This window comes from Camelus bactrianus, chromosome 34, assembly GCF_048773025.1.
Source record: "Camelus bactrianus isolate YW-2024 breed Bactrian camel chromosome 34, ASM4877302v1, whole genome shotgun sequence".
Lineage (NCBI taxonomy): Eukaryota > Metazoa > Chordata > Mammalia > Artiodactyla > Camelidae > Camelus > Camelus bactrianus.
In genome coordinates, this window is record NC_133572.1 from 4,238,891 (window position 1) to 4,257,342 (window position 18,452).

At 48.6% G+C, this 18,452-nt stretch overlaps 1 protein-coding gene across 3 annotated transcripts in view; it reads right to left on the reverse strand.

Annotated features, from left to right (window-relative positions):
• The window catches only part of ANO2 (anoctamin 2), a 253,462-nt gene that overhangs the window by 133,112 nt on the left and 101,898 nt on the right, over positions 1–18,452 (reverse strand). The window lies entirely within an intron of this gene.

Genomic DNA, 18,452 nt, shown 5'->3' on the forward strand with positions numbered 1-18,452 from the left:
TAGCTTATTTAAACAAAACACACATATTGGGGGGCACGTATACTCATGTAGACAAACCAGTACAGACACTTGTAGGAAAATGACTAGGAGCAATTCAACACAATATGAGTCATGGTTTTGTTAGCTCGTGGGATTGTGGATGGGTGTTATTTATTTTTTTTCCTGCATTTTTAAGCTCTCTACTTTGTTAGTGAATTATTTTTATAATAAAAAGTGGTTTCTTTTTAAAAGAAAATGTACCAGCCCATATCTTATGGTTCCCCAGCTAGTAAAGTTAGTAAATCACCACACTAAGCCCCTAAAAAGGGGTTTTCCCTTCGATGGAATATTGCTGATGGGTGTCTGGTTAAGAAAAATATGATCCACGAAGGAGAAGTATATTTTATTTCCAACGAGCCCCCGACATAAAACACGGGAGGGAAACAGAAGCTCCGCCCACCCTTGGAGGGAAGGACCAAAGGGCAAGGAGAACAAGTAAAATCTGTTCACCCCCACCAGATGCTCTCCCACCACAACGCAGCCAACCGCCAGGAAATGTAGCCCCCCCACCACAAGACAAAGCCGGACAATCTGCGCAATCAAAACTTCCCTTGAGCCCATCAGAGTGGAGGCTGCAAGGTAACCAGGTCAGCAGAATTTTAAAAAAAAATGACAAGCTCTTGCAAGGAAATGGGACACACAACCATTTCGTGTCAGAGCCTGGGAGGGAAAGGCAGTCACCATAAAAGTGAGGAAGAAGAAACAGCTAAAATGTTTAAAATTCTGGAAGCTGAGTGTCAGTTAGCGTGACAGACCAGGGCAGCTGAGAGGATGTACTCATTCACAAGATCCTGTCCAGCGACCGGTGGCCGCCACCCAGTTATGCATGAGGAGGACACCTAACAAGGATGGAGACCAGAGAGAGCCCCCTTAGTTGCACACAGGCCTGAAAGCCCGCCCATCTCCCTGGACCATCTTTCATTCAAACCAGACGCCTAAGCACCAGGTATCAAGGATGGGGGGGGGGGGGGGGGTCTGATGCTGGGGGAGGGGCAGGAGAGAGACCCCCTGTGGCAAAGGTCTCCTGAGATCTGAGGGTGGAAAGGGCACGGCGAGGACCATTCTCCAGTGCACCACCACCCACACAAAGCAGACGGCAACAGCATCCCACCGCCGGGCGAACCTGAAGGCTGTGGTGCCCTGACAGCGACTTGAGCGAAAACACAACACAGAACCACCTCAGCCCCTGGACTGATTCCACTCCCCTCACTAACGGTCAGAGAGGCAGAAGCCCACTTCCAGGTGTAAATACCATCGACTTTAGTTTCTACTGTCCTTTCACACACAATGTCCAGAATTCAATTTAAAAAAAAAAAATCTTGAGAAACGCAAACACACAAAAGAACACTGTCAAGAAATGAGGCAATCGACAAAACCAAAGTCGATCCAGATGCCAGAATTATCACACAGGAGCTTCAAAATAACCACAATAATATGCTAAGGAATAATCTAATGCCAAAGAAGGGCAACGTGCATGAGAAAACTGGGAATTTCCATAGAGAGACACATATAAAAGCATAACATGGAAATCCCAGAGCAAAAAAAAATTATACTGCATATGAAAAATGTCTTCATTAGAGTGCATTAGCAGGTGACTGAACGCAGCTGGGGTAAGACTCAATAAACTTGAAGTTATAAGTCAATGAGTATTATCTAAACTAAGATACAAAGAGAAAAAAAAGTAAAGAATAAAAAAGAATGTAGCAATCAAGAGCCACAGGCAATATCAAAGGGTCTGTCATACGTGTAACTGAAGTTCCAGAGGATTAAGAGAAATAGGACCCAGAAGGAATAGCTGAATGGATTATGGTTAAGAACTTTTCCAAAATCAGAAACAACAAAACAGATCCAAGCCCTCCAGAAAACCCCAAGCACGATGGATAGAAAGGCAAAAATAAAACACCACATACCTAGACACATCATAATCAAAAAAGGGAAGAGAAAACCTTTAATTAAGCTGGAGTGGCAGGGGGTCAGTGAGATGAGGAACGGAGGATGCTATGTACGAAGGAACAAAGGTGAGATTTACAGACAATTTCTTGGCAGAAACCATGCAAGCCACAAGATGATATAGTGGCAACGTTAAAGCAGGGAAAGGAAAAAACAAGTCAACTCAGAATACTATACACAAAGAAAATAGCTTTCAAACATGAAGACAAAACGAAGACTCTCTCAGCAAGCAAATGCTAAGGGAATTCACCGCCAACAAATGTGCACAACGAGAACCGTGAAAGGAGGTTCTTTGGTTAAAAATCTGGATCCATACAATGAAAGAGACAGCACCAGCAACAGCAAAAAGAATGGTAAATATAAAGGCATTTTTCTTATTTTGATCTTTTTAAAAGATGATTTGCCATCTAGGCTGCAGAAACCAGAGCTTGGCAGGATCCCCTTCGGGATCCAGGAGAAACACTAAAAAGCAAGTTCTGATCCCCTCGTCTTTCCACTGCTTTGGATATTTCCTCCAGTGGGTGGGTAGACCTCAGTAACAGAAAATGTCGCCAACAAGGGGCAAATTCAGAAAGCACAGTGCAGAAGGGCTCGGCTTGGGGCGGCAGGGCTGTGAGAGTCAGGCTTGGCCCAAGTCCTGACATTAGGAGGCAACACAGACGCCTGCTAACGGGATGGGAACTGCTCAGCCCTCCAGAGGCAAGAAAATCCTGCTTGGAATCTGAGAACCCTCCGTCTTTAACACTCTCTTGTGCCACTTCTGTCAAGTGCCTCCCTCTTCCCTCCCAAGTCCTCTCGTTTAAGAGGCTTCCAAACAAAGAACTGTCGATGGAGCCAGGGAAGCCGTGGGGCCAGGCTGGCGCGACGCCAGGGCAGGCCCAGGAGCCAGAATTGGCCGGGCCGACGTGGTCCATCACAGGCCCACAGGAAGATGTGTTCAGAGGCATAAATGGGACCAAAGAAAGATCAGAGAGGGCCGGGGACCAGATGTTCGGGACACCAGGTCCAGGGTCAACCAGGAGAGGGAGGTGCAGGAGACAGGTGGAAAAGTCAGGCAGACAAGAAGTCAAAGCCGAAAAAGCTAAATTAAGGCGAGAAAAACAAGACAGGAAGAAACCAAGCCCCAGAAACCAGAGCCTTGGCAGGATCCTCTTCGGGATCCAGGAGAAACACTAAAAGGCGAGTTCCGCTCCCCGGTCTTTCTGCTGTTTTGGGTATTTCCTCTTTGCACGAGCTGCGCACAGCTCAGAAGAACCGAGTACCGTGTGTGAGGCGGCACAGCGAATGAGAGAACCCCGGACACCAGCTCAGCGCGGCCTGGTTTCCAGCCCGTGCTTTACCCACGGTGAGTATCTCTTAGGTAACACGATAGAGGGTAATGCAAACTTGAGCCTCCCAGTTCACAAAGTATTAGGATTTATTTCCTTTTTCAATAAAAACCTGAAAGGAAGCCTGAGGATCAGCGAAAGCGGAATCCTCCACTCGCTGGTTTACAAAACCCTGTGACCTCCAGAAGCACGTTCACATCAGAAAAGGCAATGTTGGCATCTGCTCCGATTTCCATTTGTTAAAAAAGCAACACATAAAATAATTATTTAGACATTTTCTGTTTATTAATGAGCCGCGTGAGAGCTTCCAAGAACACATCAGATGGTGATCAGAGCCACATGCTTGCGCCCAGTCCCCCAGTCATTTATCACCCAGTGGTTTTGGCCATTTTACATTGTTTTCATTTTCATTCTTAAATAGTGCTTTTTTTTTTTTAACCCACAACCAATCTTTGAATAAAGATGGAAATATAAGGAACACCGATGGTGAAATATAACATTTTAACGCAGAGCATAAAAGTGGTAAAAAGAATTCAATACATTTACCTCTACATGATACTCACACAGATCCATAAATTACACACAACTGATCAAAACTATTACATGACATAAAAGATATTCTCACTACTCAAAATCAGTATTAAGGGAGGGCTATTATATCCAATTGTATCCAGTTGGCCTTTCATTTACTGGGAGGTAAAGATTGTCAGAGGATGGGGCCAAGATGGCGGAGCAGGAAGCGCCTGAGCTCACCTCCTCCCATGGACACACCAAAATTACAACAGTTTATAGAGCAACCACTGATGATAATCTAGCAGAATTAGGCCAGAATAGACTGGAATCTAGCAGAAAAGGTCAACAACTAAAGACACAAAGAAGGAACCACCCTGAGATGGGTAAGAGGGGCAGAGACACCGTATGGTCAAGACCCCTCCCCTGGGGCAGGCGACCCCCAACTGGGAGGGTAATGACAACTACAGAGGTTCTCCCCAAGGAATGAGGGGTCCAAGCCCCACATCAGACTCAGCCTGGGGGCCCTGTGCTGGCAAGACGAGCCCCCAGAATGTTCGGCTTGGAAGGTCACTGGGGCTTACTTTCAGGGGCGCCAGACGGCTGTGGGAAACAGAGGCTCTGCTCTTAAAGGATGCAGACAAAATCTCACAGCCTGCACGACCCAGGGCTGAAGCAGTCGTTTGAAAGGAACCCGGCCAGACCCACCTGCTGATCTTGGAGAGTCTCCTGGAGAGGCAGGAGGCGACTGGAAGTCTACCTGGGGACACAGACACTGGCAGCAGCCATTCTGGGGAGCTGGCAAGCGCCATGTTGGACTCCTCCCTCTAGGTTATGAGTGCCAGGACCCGCCCCACCCACCAGCTTGTTGGCACCAGTGCTGAGACACCTCAGGCCAAGTCAGACAACTAGCTGAGCAGGGACACGGCCCCACCCACCAGCAGGCTGGCTGCCTTAAGACACCCTGAGACTACAGCTGCCCCAGGACCCAGCTCTATCCACCAGGGGGGCCAGGACCCAGTCCACACACCAGTGCACCAGCACAAGCTTCAGGATACCCCAGGCTCTGCAGCCAGAGACCCCGGACCTGGCTCCACCCACCAGTGAGCTGGTGCTACACCTGGGACCACTGGGCTTACATCCTACCCACCAGCAAGCCTACACCAGCTCCAGCACCCCTGGGCTCTGCTGCCAGAGACCCCAGGACCCAGTGCCACCCACCAATGGGCCACAACTAGCAGCAGGACCAGCCTCACCCAGCAGTGGCCCCACACCTGCTCCAGGACCTCTAGACCCCACAGTCAGAGACCTCAGGACCCCCCTCCACCCACTAGTGGGCCAGCACTGACACCAGGACGTGGCATCATTCACCAGCCCAGGTCCACCACAGCCCCGCAGCCCCCACGTCAGGACCCAGCCCAGCCAGAAGCAGGCTGGCACCAGCTCCAAGACACCTGGAATCCTTCAGCCAGCCACCGAGGATCTAGCCCCACTCACCAGCAGGCCAACACCAGCTTTGGGACACCCTAGAACCCAAAGTCATCCAGTTCTTCTGGGGTGGCAAGAGCCAGCCACGCCCATCAGCAGGCCGACACTAGAGCCACAACCTGCCCACCCTAGAACCCGTCGCCACCCACAAGTGGGCCAGCACTAGCCCTGGGACACCCCTGGGCTCTCCAGCCGGCCACCTTATGACCCCGCCCTGCCCATCAGTGGCCAACAGCCTCCACACAAGGCATGCCTGGCAACCAACTGGACTGGAGGTTACGCCTACCAGACCACCCACAGCAGTCAGCCCTGCGGCAGAAGGACCCACACAACACATAAGGGGCGCCCCTAGAGCATGTAACTCTGGTGACCAGAGGGCAGTGCACTGCTGGGACTCACAGGACCTCCTCTACAAAAGGCCACTTCTCCAAGGTTGGGAAGGGCAAAAAAAGGGGGTGAAGAGTTAGGAGTTACTGATCAGTTACAAACCTCTCATTTTACAAATGTCCTTCCATGTCTTGGCTATTGTAAACAGTGCCTCTATGATCACTGGGGTGCATGTATCTTTTCAAATTAGAGTTTTCTCCGGACATATGCCCAGGAGTGGGATTGCCAGATCATATGGTAACTCTGTTTTTAGTTTTTTAAGAAACCTCCATACTGTTCTCCACAGTGGCTGCACCAATTTACATTCCCACCTAAACGTCCATCAACAAATGAGTGGATAAAGAAGATGTGCTAAAAACACAATGGAATACTACTCAGCCATAAAAATGAAATAATGCCATTTGCAGCAACTTGGATGGACCTGGAGATTATCAGACTAAATGAACTAAGTCAGACAGAGAAAGACAGATACCATGTATCACTTACATGTGGAATCTTTAAAAAATGATACAAATGAACTTATTTACAAACCAGAAAGAGAGTCACAGACATAGAAAACAAACTATGGTTACCAAAAGGGATGGGATGAGGGGAGGGGTAAATTAGGAGTTTGGGATTAACAGATACACACTACTATATATAAAACAGATAAACAACAAGGACCTACTATATAGCACAGGGAACTATATTCAACATCTTATAATAACCTATAATGGAAAAGAATCTGAAATACATGTATGTGTGTGTGTGTATAACTGAATCACTTTGCTGTACATCTGAAACTAACACATTATAAGTCAACTATATCTCAATTAAAAAAAAACCTTCTATAAATTTAAAAATAAATAATAATCTGAAGTGGAAACTGACATGAGCTTGGAGAAAATAAAAAAGCCCCCGGAGTTAGGGTGTCCACAGGGCCAACGAGCCGTGACCTGAGGCACCAGCATGAACCAAGAATCCTCAGCACTGTGGACGGTAAAAGGAAAGGTCTCGAGAGAGGAGGGAGCAAGGTCACAGGTAGCAATAATCAGCTACAGCCCCACACAGGCTCCAAAGAGAAGTGAAAATTCAATCACTTGTCCTCACCTCATGGTGAGGATACAGAGAAGGAGATGTATATCTTAGGGATGAAGACAGCAAGAAAGAGGCCAGGAGAAGAGAGCAGAATCCCTGAGTGATCTTGACCCGCTCCAAACCTGGCAAGCGGTTGCAGGGGCTGAGGAGATGCAGGGGCCAAGGTGGGGCTTGCAAAAGGGGCCCCTAAGTCATCCGAAGGCTCTTTCTCAACAAAGCTTTCTTATGATTTCAGGGCAAGTGCATCACGAACATATGGATTTGACTGTATCTCCCTGCCCCCATCTTCCTCTCCTCCCACCAGAAAAAAACATATAGATTTCAAAATGAAAATGGAAAAAAATCCCAAAAGTACAGCCAGGGACCAAAATGCATAGGATGGTCTTAAACAAGCTGGGAACACGCTAGGAGAACAGTTGCAGCTGGTCAACAAATTCAAATGGCAGTGCCACCCAGCCCCGCCATTAACACTGACAGCCAGGGATGTTCCTGCACTCAGGTGGGAGCAGACGTGTGGTCTGCCAGAAGGGACTGGAAGAAACACCCCCCCCCCCGAATGTCTAACACTCAGCTGGGTGACGTGCCACACCATTTCCCGACAGTTCCAAGACTAACGTGTAGAGCTGGGTCCACTTTTGTCCCCTAACTTATCAAAGGGTTGGTGTCCAGCTGTTCCCCATCTCCACTGGAAATGGAACAGGACGGCTTCCATTAGAGCAGAGGGAAGGCAATTTAGACTTCAAAAGGAATGACCCGTTGTACCGCACTCATAGAACACAGCATAGTAAGCACATGGCTGTAAATCAATCTAGTCACAAATATTTATCAAGTGCCTCCTCCAGGAAGAGCTGCGCCATGTCAGACACCAAGCTAGACGATTTTCAGATATTATTCCCAGTCCTCACACCCCGTTTTCTAGATGAGGACTAAGACTCAGAGACCAAGATCAGAAAGCCAGGAAGTGGCAGAACAAGAGTCAAACTCAAGTTTAGCCAATTCCAAATTTTTTCTTCATCCTTTGGAATTTCAGCTAAGTGCTGAAGGGAATTCTTTTTACTTCCCTGCCTCCAAAACTAGCACATTGTTTCATACTGAGTAAATGCTGAATGAATGAAGAAACCAGCACAAATTATGGGTTCCACCACCAGGGTTCTAATACCCTACTTCATCAATTTAAATATTCACCGTTTGGGGGGAGTTTGGGACTGGCAGATACAAACTACTATGTGCAAAACAGATAAACAACAAGGTCCTACTGTGCAGCACAGGGAACTATATTCAATGGCTTGCAGTAAGCTGCAATGAAAAAGAATATGAAAAATAATGTGTATATATGTATATACATAACTGAATCACCATGCTGTATACCAGAAACTAACATAACATTGTAAATCAACTCTACTTCAATTAAAAAATGGGGGGAAATAAAATAAATATTCACCTTCCTGAAGTAGTACATGAAATAAATGTGTGTCTTACACTCAGCAGGCTCTTAGAATCATGATCATCTCGAACCAAGACCAGTCTCTGATGGAAGTGTAATGAACAGTGCGAGGCAGTGAGGGCTAAGTGCTGTATCCAGAGAGCAGACCAAAATCAGTGCAATCAACTTTACATTACGGGCTGAAAGAATTTTGATGAGAGTGGAGAAGAGTCATTTGAGGCGTCTCTCTATGAAGAGCATACAGGTTTCTTAAAAGCAGGGATCTCATCTGGCTTTTTCTGTTTGCTCCCCAAGTTCCCAGTTTTCCGTATTATGCAAGAAGGAACAGTGGGTGTCTCCCCTCTGGAAGGATCAGAAAGTGAAGGAGAGCCCAAACCATCTCACATTTCTAGGGACTGCCTCCTAGAGGCAGAGGTTTGAATCAGATGGTCTCTGCAGAACCCTCCTAGATCCGACTTTTGTATCTGAAACGGGAAATCTGATGGGTCGCTCATCTGATTAATCACGGAAATTTCCTGTGCACTGACAGGGTCAAATCAAGAGCTCACTCAACAGGGGAACTTGCTGACTCGCTTCTCTCTGACCTAGCTTCCTTCTCCAATTCCACACTTCTGCTCACTGCCCCCTTCCCAAACACACACACACACACACACACACAAAGTTATTTAAAATTAACCTCCCGTCTCTACTCTCAGTTTGCATAATCCAAAAAGCCTACTTTCTTCAGGGCGTACTCCATGGTTTTAGGGAACAGAGAATAATCACACATGCGGAAGAACCTTTAATAAGAAGTTCAACTGATCCTTTTCCCTTCGTAACGCTGCCCAGTAGGTGCGACAATTCAAAACCAATTCCTGCATGCTAGAAGTAATGGGTGAAAATCTGATGAGGAACAGGACATTCACAGCATCTCAAAGACTCCCCACATAAATGTCTTAATAACTACAAAGGAAAACCTGTAACCTCACCGTGGAGGAACCTGGTAGACACCATCGTAACCCAGTGGTCAAAGCCAACATCACCGTAAAAGGGACATGCACAGGGCTCCTGTTGTGACGTATCGAAAAGGACGAACATCACTCGAGTAGGAGTCCCACTAAAGACGCATCAGCTGGATCTAGTCACGAGGAAGCATCAGACACACCCAAATTAGGAGACCTTGGACAAAACGACCCTTCAGTCTTCAAAAACGTCAGTGCCATGAAGACAAAAGATCACAAATTAAAGGAGACTGATGAGATCAACCAACCATACACTGTCGCACAGGACGTTCCTGGGACAACTGATGTTTCAGGAGGGATTGTAGGCTAAGTAATGATATAACAGCAATGCTAAATTTCCTGGTTTTGAAAATGACACCGTAAGAAAAAAAAATCTTTCTTTTTAGAAACTACACACTGTAGTGTTCAGGGCTAAAGAAACACAATGTCTGCCACATCCTCTTAAATGATATAATAATAATAATAATAATAATAATAATAATAATAATAATAATAATAATAATAATAATAATAATAATTTATTCAGAGAGAAAGGGGACATCAGAGGAAACGTGGCAAAATGTGACCTGAGGAATCTGAGTGCTGACAGGAAGGAGTTCTTTGTATTATTTTAAAAAATTTCCTGTAAGTGTGAAATTTTCAAAATAAAGAGGAAAAAAACAAATAAAACCAATTTCTCCTCATTTTACAGGAGTCATTCAGCCCGTGCCCTGTCCCCTAAGTAGCAACGTCTGATTTCTTAGGCTCCAAAAGCCTTCAGAGAAGAAAACGGAGGCACCTCCATCGGCTTGTCCTACCGCCCCAGACGTCCCATCCTTCCTTCGCCTTCAGCAGGGACAACCAGTGAACACAGTGATGGTCAGAAACAATTATCTGAGCATCAAACAGTTAGTGCGACAACCACCGCGAGGAAGTTAATAGCCTTTCACGTGGCGGCAGGATGCTCCTTCGCTTGTAAACACAACCAGCAGGGAAATGCAGCCAAACCCACCCTCTGGCCTCAGGACCCGCGTGTCTTAAATCAGAGTTAACAAGGCAGGGCAGGTGCAGGGCACATTTTGAAGGAGGCTCTGAAAACAACAATGTTCCTGGAAGCAGTTCCTGGAGTGGGGAAAGGAAACCTTGATGACTTCGGGAGACACTGGAATAGGCTGCCAGGGGAGCCAATGGGCAGCCTTTCCTGGACAGCCTTAAAAGAAGGGGAAATCGTCGAGGAAAATGTTACGATGCGTAGACTTTACTTTCAAGCACCTCATCATGCGAAGTGTGAGAGGACGTGTCCCACTTGACTGGAGCGGGGATGCTGGTGCCAGCCAGGAAGGCCCGGGCGTCCAGCAGGTGCTCTGCTCAGGAAGCCGGTGCTCACAGGTGGCTCTGCTGCCTGGCTTCTCTCTGACCACAAGCACAGCTCGGTTAATTAGCACGCAGCCGTCAGAAACGGATTTTCACGGGGGAAAGCTAACGGCCTGTTGACTAGCATAACCAATGTCGGAAAAGAACCCTCGGCTGGTGAAATTAGAGGTATGCAAACAATGTGGGCTAAACAGACTTATCTCTGACATCCACCCAGCCATCCGTCCTTGCTTATAAATATCCATGGATGTCTGCACCCCTCGTCCTAGAGATGGTGCCTCCGGCTGAACTCCTGACTGGCCCCACGTCCAGCTGAGTCTCTGGATTCTGTCTCCCCAACGTTCGTTATAAGGGAAACAAAATTCCATCTCTAGAACTGAGGTTTCTGCCTAGAGTGAATCTTTCATGCAAGGAGATGGTCAGAGAATACAAAAGAACAGTTTTTGATATTATACATATATAATTAAATAAATATAAATATATAAACAGTTGGGACACCCTGAACAAGTCGTGTGAACTTTCTCTTTTTTTTTTTTTTTTTTTTTTGCTCTTGTTAGTAAACGTCACTTACTTCAAAACTTCTTTAGAGGCTACCAGCGTCTATCAAAAAAGAACTGTGCGTGACTGAGGCGGCTTCGGTCAGCCTGCAGCAGATGAAGGGGGTGTGGTCCTGCAGACGCAGAGGGGCCGGCGGCAGGATGAGCTGTGGGCAGGCCCTTGTGTTAAGGATTTCTAACTTAATTCTAGCATGGTCTGAGGCTATATGCCATATGACCTCAATTTTGAAAAACCACTGGAACTTGTTTTCGGGCTAGAATGCGGTTTAGCTCAGTAAACGGTCCATGTGCCCTTGAAAATAATGTGTTTGCTGCAGTTTGGATGCCTTGTTTGATAAATATCAACTAGGATAAGGTATTCACGATGCTGTTGAAATCTATATCCTAATTGTCCCCTTGTTCTGCTCATTACTGAGGGGGCCGCAATCACCAAATACAACTGCGGCTTTATCTCTTTTTTTCTGTTTTGCATTGTGAAGCTGTTTTCCGGTACAACACAGTCCTAAACAGGACTGTTACATCTTTTTCGTGAGTTGGCCCTTTTATCTACATAAATATTACCCACATCTCTGATAATATTCCTTGCCCTAAAGCCTGCTTCATCTGATATCAATACAGCCCCTTCAGCTTTCTTTTGATTATTATTTACATGGTATATCTTTTCCATCCTTTTACTTTTAACCTGTCTGTTCCTTTAGAGTTAAAATATGGTCCCAGTAGGCGGCATATCGTTGGGTATCACTTTCTCATCCGATCTAACAATTTCTACCTCTTACTTTTGGTGTTCAGGCCATTTGTACTAATACAATTACCAGTATGGTTGGGTTTAAGGCTACCGTCTTGCTAGTCATCTTGTTCTTGTTCAGAGCAACTGTAGGGCTAAGCTCATTCTTTCAGGGACTACCTCCCTCCTTATTGTCGAATGTCTGAAAACAGTTTTCACACATCTATTTAAATAGGTTTCTAGTTGTTTATGGCAGAAAAGCTGGTCCTGTACCAGATACTCCGTAACAATCAGATGTGGAAGCAGGGAATCTGCATTTAACTGGTTTCCCAGGCGATTCCAGTGTGCTGCTGGAACTGGGAACCTCTGCTTAAACTCAAGGGGCACAAGTTGAAATGCGTTAGGGTAAAGGGACATAGTGGAAATGTGAGACAACAGGGAATGTTGGGGGTTCTGGGGAACTAGAAAGCGTAGGTTCCAACTGAAAATATGCATATTTAATGTTTTAAAAACATCTTTTGGATACTTTTTAAAATGTCTATTGGCTGAAATCTTCCCTCCAGTTACCAGTTTGCAACATCCGTGATTGTCCACATGCCTCTTTAAAATGGGGTGCCAGAATTGAGCAGAGTGCCGCAGAGTGGACTGACCACTCAAGGGGGTGACACCACAATCACCTACCTCCGCACCCAAGTCCGTTACTTCAGGGTGAGACAAGTTCATGTCTGGCAATACACTGAGAGCTCATGTTTAGCTGTGGCCAACTTCCCACCTCCTCCCCCATCTCTGTCACACAGTCGCCTGCCAAACCAGGTTCCTTTGGCCCTGTACCATGTTAACTGCCTTTCCATTTACCACTGTTAAATGTCGCCTGTTGGTTTTGACTCAAGGTTCCTTCTCGTCAAGAACACTTTGGATCTCGATTCTGTTCTCTTTCAAGGAACCAGTGGAAAATCCGATGTGTGCCTCCCCTTCTCAAGGACCCAAAACCTGTGACTAGACCCCAAGACACAGCTGCCTGACTGATGCTGGCCAATCAGTGCTGCCTTCTTCTTCATAATCTCTTCCCCCAGGAGAACAGAGAACAGAAGGAGATGAAGCACAAACAGGTAAACCTAGCTCTTAGAGAGAATCGTGGTGGGGGTGGTTATAGCTCAGTGGTGGAGCACATGCTTAGCATGCATGAGGTCCTGGGTTCAATCCCCAGTTCCTCCATTAAAAAATAAATAAAATAAAATAAACAATTTTTAATAATCAAAAAAAGAAGAGAACTTAAAAAAAGAGAAAGGACTGTGGCAGAAGGCCAGGGGATGGTGAATTTGCGACCTGTGTGTGGATTTCATATACACGTCCCCATGAAACCCCCTCCCGCTCATCGCCCCAGGTAACAGGTGACATTGAAAATGGAGACAACGGGGCCACCCTAGAGCAGGGCTGTGGGCTCACTGCTCCTGCCTGGCTTTCACTCAGAAGCCCCAGCTCTGCTGCTAATTAGCCCTGTGTCCTCAGGCTACTGGGCTGTCTTCCCCAACTTCGGTTTCCTCATCTGAGGTCTCGTCTCCCAGAAGCTCTGCTCCTTCTTTCACCCAGGCACCCTCTCTCCACCAGAGACCCAGCCCGGGCCTCATTTCCCCGAGGCCTTGCTTCGCCCTGGCTCTCACAGACTCCTGGGAAAAGCAGTTAGGGGAACTCTCCCTACCCCTCACGTAACGTTCTTCAAGTCTGATCTCACCAGTTCCCTACTTAAAACCCTCCCGCATCACTTACGCTAAGTATTTAAGGCTGATGATCTGTTGCCGCCAGGCCTTTCCCACCTCACACCCTGCCACCCCATCTCCCCCAAGAAAACTCTTCATTCCAGCCACATTCTGCTCCTTGCAAGCCCCTGAATGAGGTGCTTTTCCAGCCCTTCCTGCCTTAATTCGCGCTGATCTCCCAGCCCGAATGCCCATTCCCCTTTTACATCAAGTCCTTACTCAAACCTCAGCTCAGTCATTGTATCTTCCGAGAGGCCCTCCCCCGACTGATTGGGGGCCCCTCTTGTTCCCCCGGAGCACGTCCTGTCTGAGTGCTCATCACGCATCTGTAAGGAAGAAGCCTTCTTTTCTCCAGGTTGACCGTAAGCTGCTTGAGGGCCAGGACTTTTCAGCACCACCGCCTGGACAGTTCCTGCCACAGTGCAGGCGCGGGCTGAAGCACTGGGTGTCCTGATTAACAAGCGAAAGGATGAACAAGTCACAGCATGCGGTCCCGGTCCTGGCCTGCCGGCCCAGCTCAGGCTCAGGCTCCTGGACTCTGCATCCCAGCTGGGAGCTCCGTGTCAGACGTCCCGGGGTGACTCCCCTGGCCTCCCTCAGCTCCCCACCCTCTTTCTAAGTCCTCTCCCCCAGCAGGACAAGTTAAATGGAAGAAAGACTAGGACATCTCCCCTCCTCTGTCCCTACACAACGGCCTCACAACCAAGGAGGAACCTCACTCCCAGACTGCTGCCCGAGAGAGGCCCTCTGGAGCCTGGAATCCAAGACGTCGGGAAGCCTGGAGAAACATCAGTGAGGAGATCCATCCCGGCCAGCCCTCACCCAGCCTCTCTCCTGCAGTTTGCTCACTGCTTGAAGTCCTCAACCCACTAGCTGTTTACTTCTCAACCCTGAGCTCAGGGGCATCTGCAGTTTAGCTGGAGCCGTGGACAGACAAGGCTGCACTCTGCTAGACTTGCAGGAGCATAAACAGCCTGCCAGGCCGAACTGTGCACGGCCCTCCCCAGCACCACCCACCCTGAGCCTATCAACTCCTCCATCGCTTTCCAAGACCATCTCCAGCAGGCCCGGAGCATGGCACCCTGTCCCCAAGCCCAGAAGACACCCCTAGGGGTGACTGGGTCTACGATAGCTGGGGTGCACTGGCAAGGAAAGGAGATGGAAGGAAACGGGGTTAGTGGGGGAGGGTTATTGGGGGAAAGGGAAGGAGAAAGTTCAAGGGGACCAGAGAGGTTTAGAGGGAGTTGCCCACAGCTGTGAAGTCTGGAGATAAATCTCTCAGGCCCTGGGGGCTTGGGGAGGGCTGAGGAGACAGCCTCGGGGGAGCTGTCACAGCTGGAAATGCCCTCCAGGGCCAGGCTCCAAACGATGGTAAACTGCACTGGTCAGGCACACCCGCTGCCCCTCCACCCATAAGAAAGGAGAAAGAAAAGAAAAGGAGGGCAAGTTGGACAAGTCCTTGAGAGTCACTCTCCTAAGGACTGTCTGGCTCTACCACCACCACTCCTCCTTCCAAAAGCATCTTCACTTACATAGAATCATGCCCAGGTCTCCAGGGAGGAAGGCCGACACCACAGGAGGGGGAAATGTACAGCAATGGAGCTCCGATCGGGGGCGCGGTGCTGGGCGGGCTCCCTGCTCATCATCCCCAGTGGGGAGCCCACTCTGCATCTCACCCATCCTCACGGCTCCCTGGAAACTATCATCACCTTTCACAGACAGCACCGAGCTGCCCCTCTGGCCCACAGCACCTCCATCACCCAGGGTCTACCTGGAGGATCTATGCTTCTGGACAGTGTGCAGATAAGAGCCCCAGTTACCATGGAGAGCGAAGCGCTGAAGGCAATACACCATGACAACAAGGCAGAAAGACCCGTCCAGTCCTCCTGTCTCTCTCTCCCTCTCTCTCTCTCTCTCTCTCTCACTCACACACACACACACACACACACACACACACACGCATGCACCAACCCTCAGAGCTATTTGGGGCAGCAGACCCCAGGCTGGGCCTCTGGGCCTCCCGGAGAGTCAGCTGGCCCTCACGCCAGGTCCCCTGCCATGCAGCTACCATCCAACCTCCAGGCCAGCAGCCCCTGAGATCCTGAGATGCCACGCAGACTTTTCCACTCGTCCAGGCTAAGTGCCTCTGATATACACCATGTGTCCCCACAGGAAAACACACCCTCATCAACACTACAAAATGCTCCAGATGTGATCAAAGCCAGAGAGGCAAGAGAAAACAGAGACGGTTTGTTCGGGATGGGGGAGAGGCTGAGGGAGGGAAGAGAAACATCCAAGGATGTGGGCGTGGGGGCGCCCATGGGCAGGGATGAGTCCAGCGGACGGAGTCCAGAACCGGGGTCCAGACCCCTGGGTTCCAGTCCCAAGTTCAGTGTGCCCCTGGTGAGACCCTGGGTCTTGCCCCCAGAGCAGCTCCAGGCTTGAGTCTATCTGTACAGCCCGGAGAGCGGGCCTGGAAGGGATGCTACAGGTCACCTGACCCCACCCCCTCGTTAGGTGAGGAAGGCGGCAGGTAAGCCAGCCTGCCTGGAGCACCACCCACCGCCTCGAATCCCACACGCCCCTCCGCCCCCCAGCTGGCCGCTGTCTGTACAAACCATCAGCAGGTAACAGCAGTACTTACTAAAGGCCCTTACTGGAAGTGGCCTCAGACACCATACCTCGGTCCCTCCGCCTTATTAGTCTTGTTAGAGGATTCTGTTGTGGTTTTGGTTTTGGTTTTGGTTTTTACTAAATAAGAGTATGGCTTTCAGGGAACCCCCAGATCTAAAATTCTATATCGCCAAGATCTATACCAACACCCGCTTAGAAACCAGATCTACTTTATTCTAAAAGATCCTAGAAACCCCTTAACGTCCCATCTGAACACCTGACCACATTTGTCCTCAATCCCCCACCATTCACCTTGGGGCCTCGTTCAGGGAGCAGCCCATGCGTCCCAGCAGCACAGCCTTCCTCCCTCAAAGTACAGCCACGTGGTTGAGACGATGGACTCTGGAATCACACTGCCTAAGATTTGGAGTGAGTGACTTATCTGCTCTGTGCCAGAGTGTCCTCGTCTTGAAAATGGGGACAGTGACTGTGCCAACTCCACAGGGTTCTCACGAAGATTCACCAGGTGGGGTACACCGAGGGCAAGGTGAAAATGGTACCCAGGGACTGTGGGGTAAGTGCTGTGTTAGCCATGCCCACTGAGACACCCACTGCTGGTGAACGGGGAAGAGACGGTTCCCCTCCACTGATGACCATCCAGTGAAACCTGCGGGTCAGGCAGGATGTGGAGGGGGCTCAGAGTCATATTACCAGAATGGCCACAAGTCCTTTCGCGGGGACGGAGGAATCCAGGAGAAGAAGCCGCTCTTCTTCCCAGAGCCCCCGCCGGCCCCTCCCTCCTGCCTGGCACAAAGCACACAATCTCAGGTCCTTTCCAGTGCCCCACAAAGAAGAGCCTCAGGTCCTTTAAAAGTGAAAGCCAACCAGCCCGTGTCAGCACCATCCACACATGTGCACCCACATAAGCCAAACCCCTCAAGGACACGCTCTTCTCTTTAGGATAAAGGCCCAAGTCTTCAAACAGCCTACAAGATGCTCCAGGACCTGGTCCCTGCTTCGCACCAGCCTAGTCCTCCTCTCACAGCAAACCAAATGTCAGACACCCCAGGCTCTCTTTTCCTGCTGTGGGCAGTGTACACTGTGGCAATTTGGCGCTGGACCTAAGATTTCAAACCTCACCTCTTACTTACTAGCTGGGTGACTTCACAATCTCTTTTTGAATCTGAAAATATATATATACGCATATGTATGGATATATATGTATAACTGAATCACTTTGCTGTACACCTGAAACTGACATTGTAAATCAACTACATTTCAATCAAAAAAAAATGTGAAAACACCAGTCTCTTTTCATCTCAATTCTTCATCTGTAAAATGAGGACAGTAGCACATCTCGACGGGCTGTCGGGAGTGACACAAACAGCACCTGGCACCAGGAAGTACAGTGCGCCGTGAGCTACCTTCATAATTCCGCTCATCTTTGCTTTCACTTACGAGTCAAACCTTAGTTTAAATGTCACTTCCTCAGGGAGGTTGGGCTGCCTTGTATCCCCATTACATCCCACACTCCCCCAGGGTTACCCCCTGTCACACCCACAATTAACTATACATTATCTGTCTTCCCTGCTAGATCATAAACCCCGTAAGACCCGTGGTCCACGTACTCCTGGGACAGTCAGGTTTGCACCTGTTGTCTCAGTGTGGTAGGTGATGCCAGCATTTACCAAGTATTGACTCCTCTCCTCTTAAGAAAGAGTACACCTCCTGGTAACAGAGATTTGTGCTTGCCCGTGTTATTGCTTTGGCTGAGGGAGCACTAGTGGATTTGATGTCAGCGATGCCTTAAGAGGCACTGTGGGTTTCCCTCCCTTTTCTCATGCTCGTGTGTCTCACCATGAGAGGAACACACCGCAGGTAGCTTCTGATCTACAGAGTGTACAGACCTGTGGAGACCTGAACACAGTCTGAAGCCTGGAGCCAAGCCCAGCCAGCCCTCGCCTGAAGCAGACCTTTTCCACTCAACCTACAGACTTGAGTAGGAAAAATAAATGTCCATTGCTGTCAGCTGTTGATTTCGGGGTGGTTTGTTATGCAGCATTATTGTGGTAACAGCTGACTAGTACATTCAGTGTAACTACTAATATTGCTCCCTTTCACTCTCAAAAGTGTCCCAGGTTAGATGATAAATTATCTAATCACCCAAGGTCAGTTCACATCTACCTTTTTCATCATTTTAACTCTAGCACCTAAAACAATATCT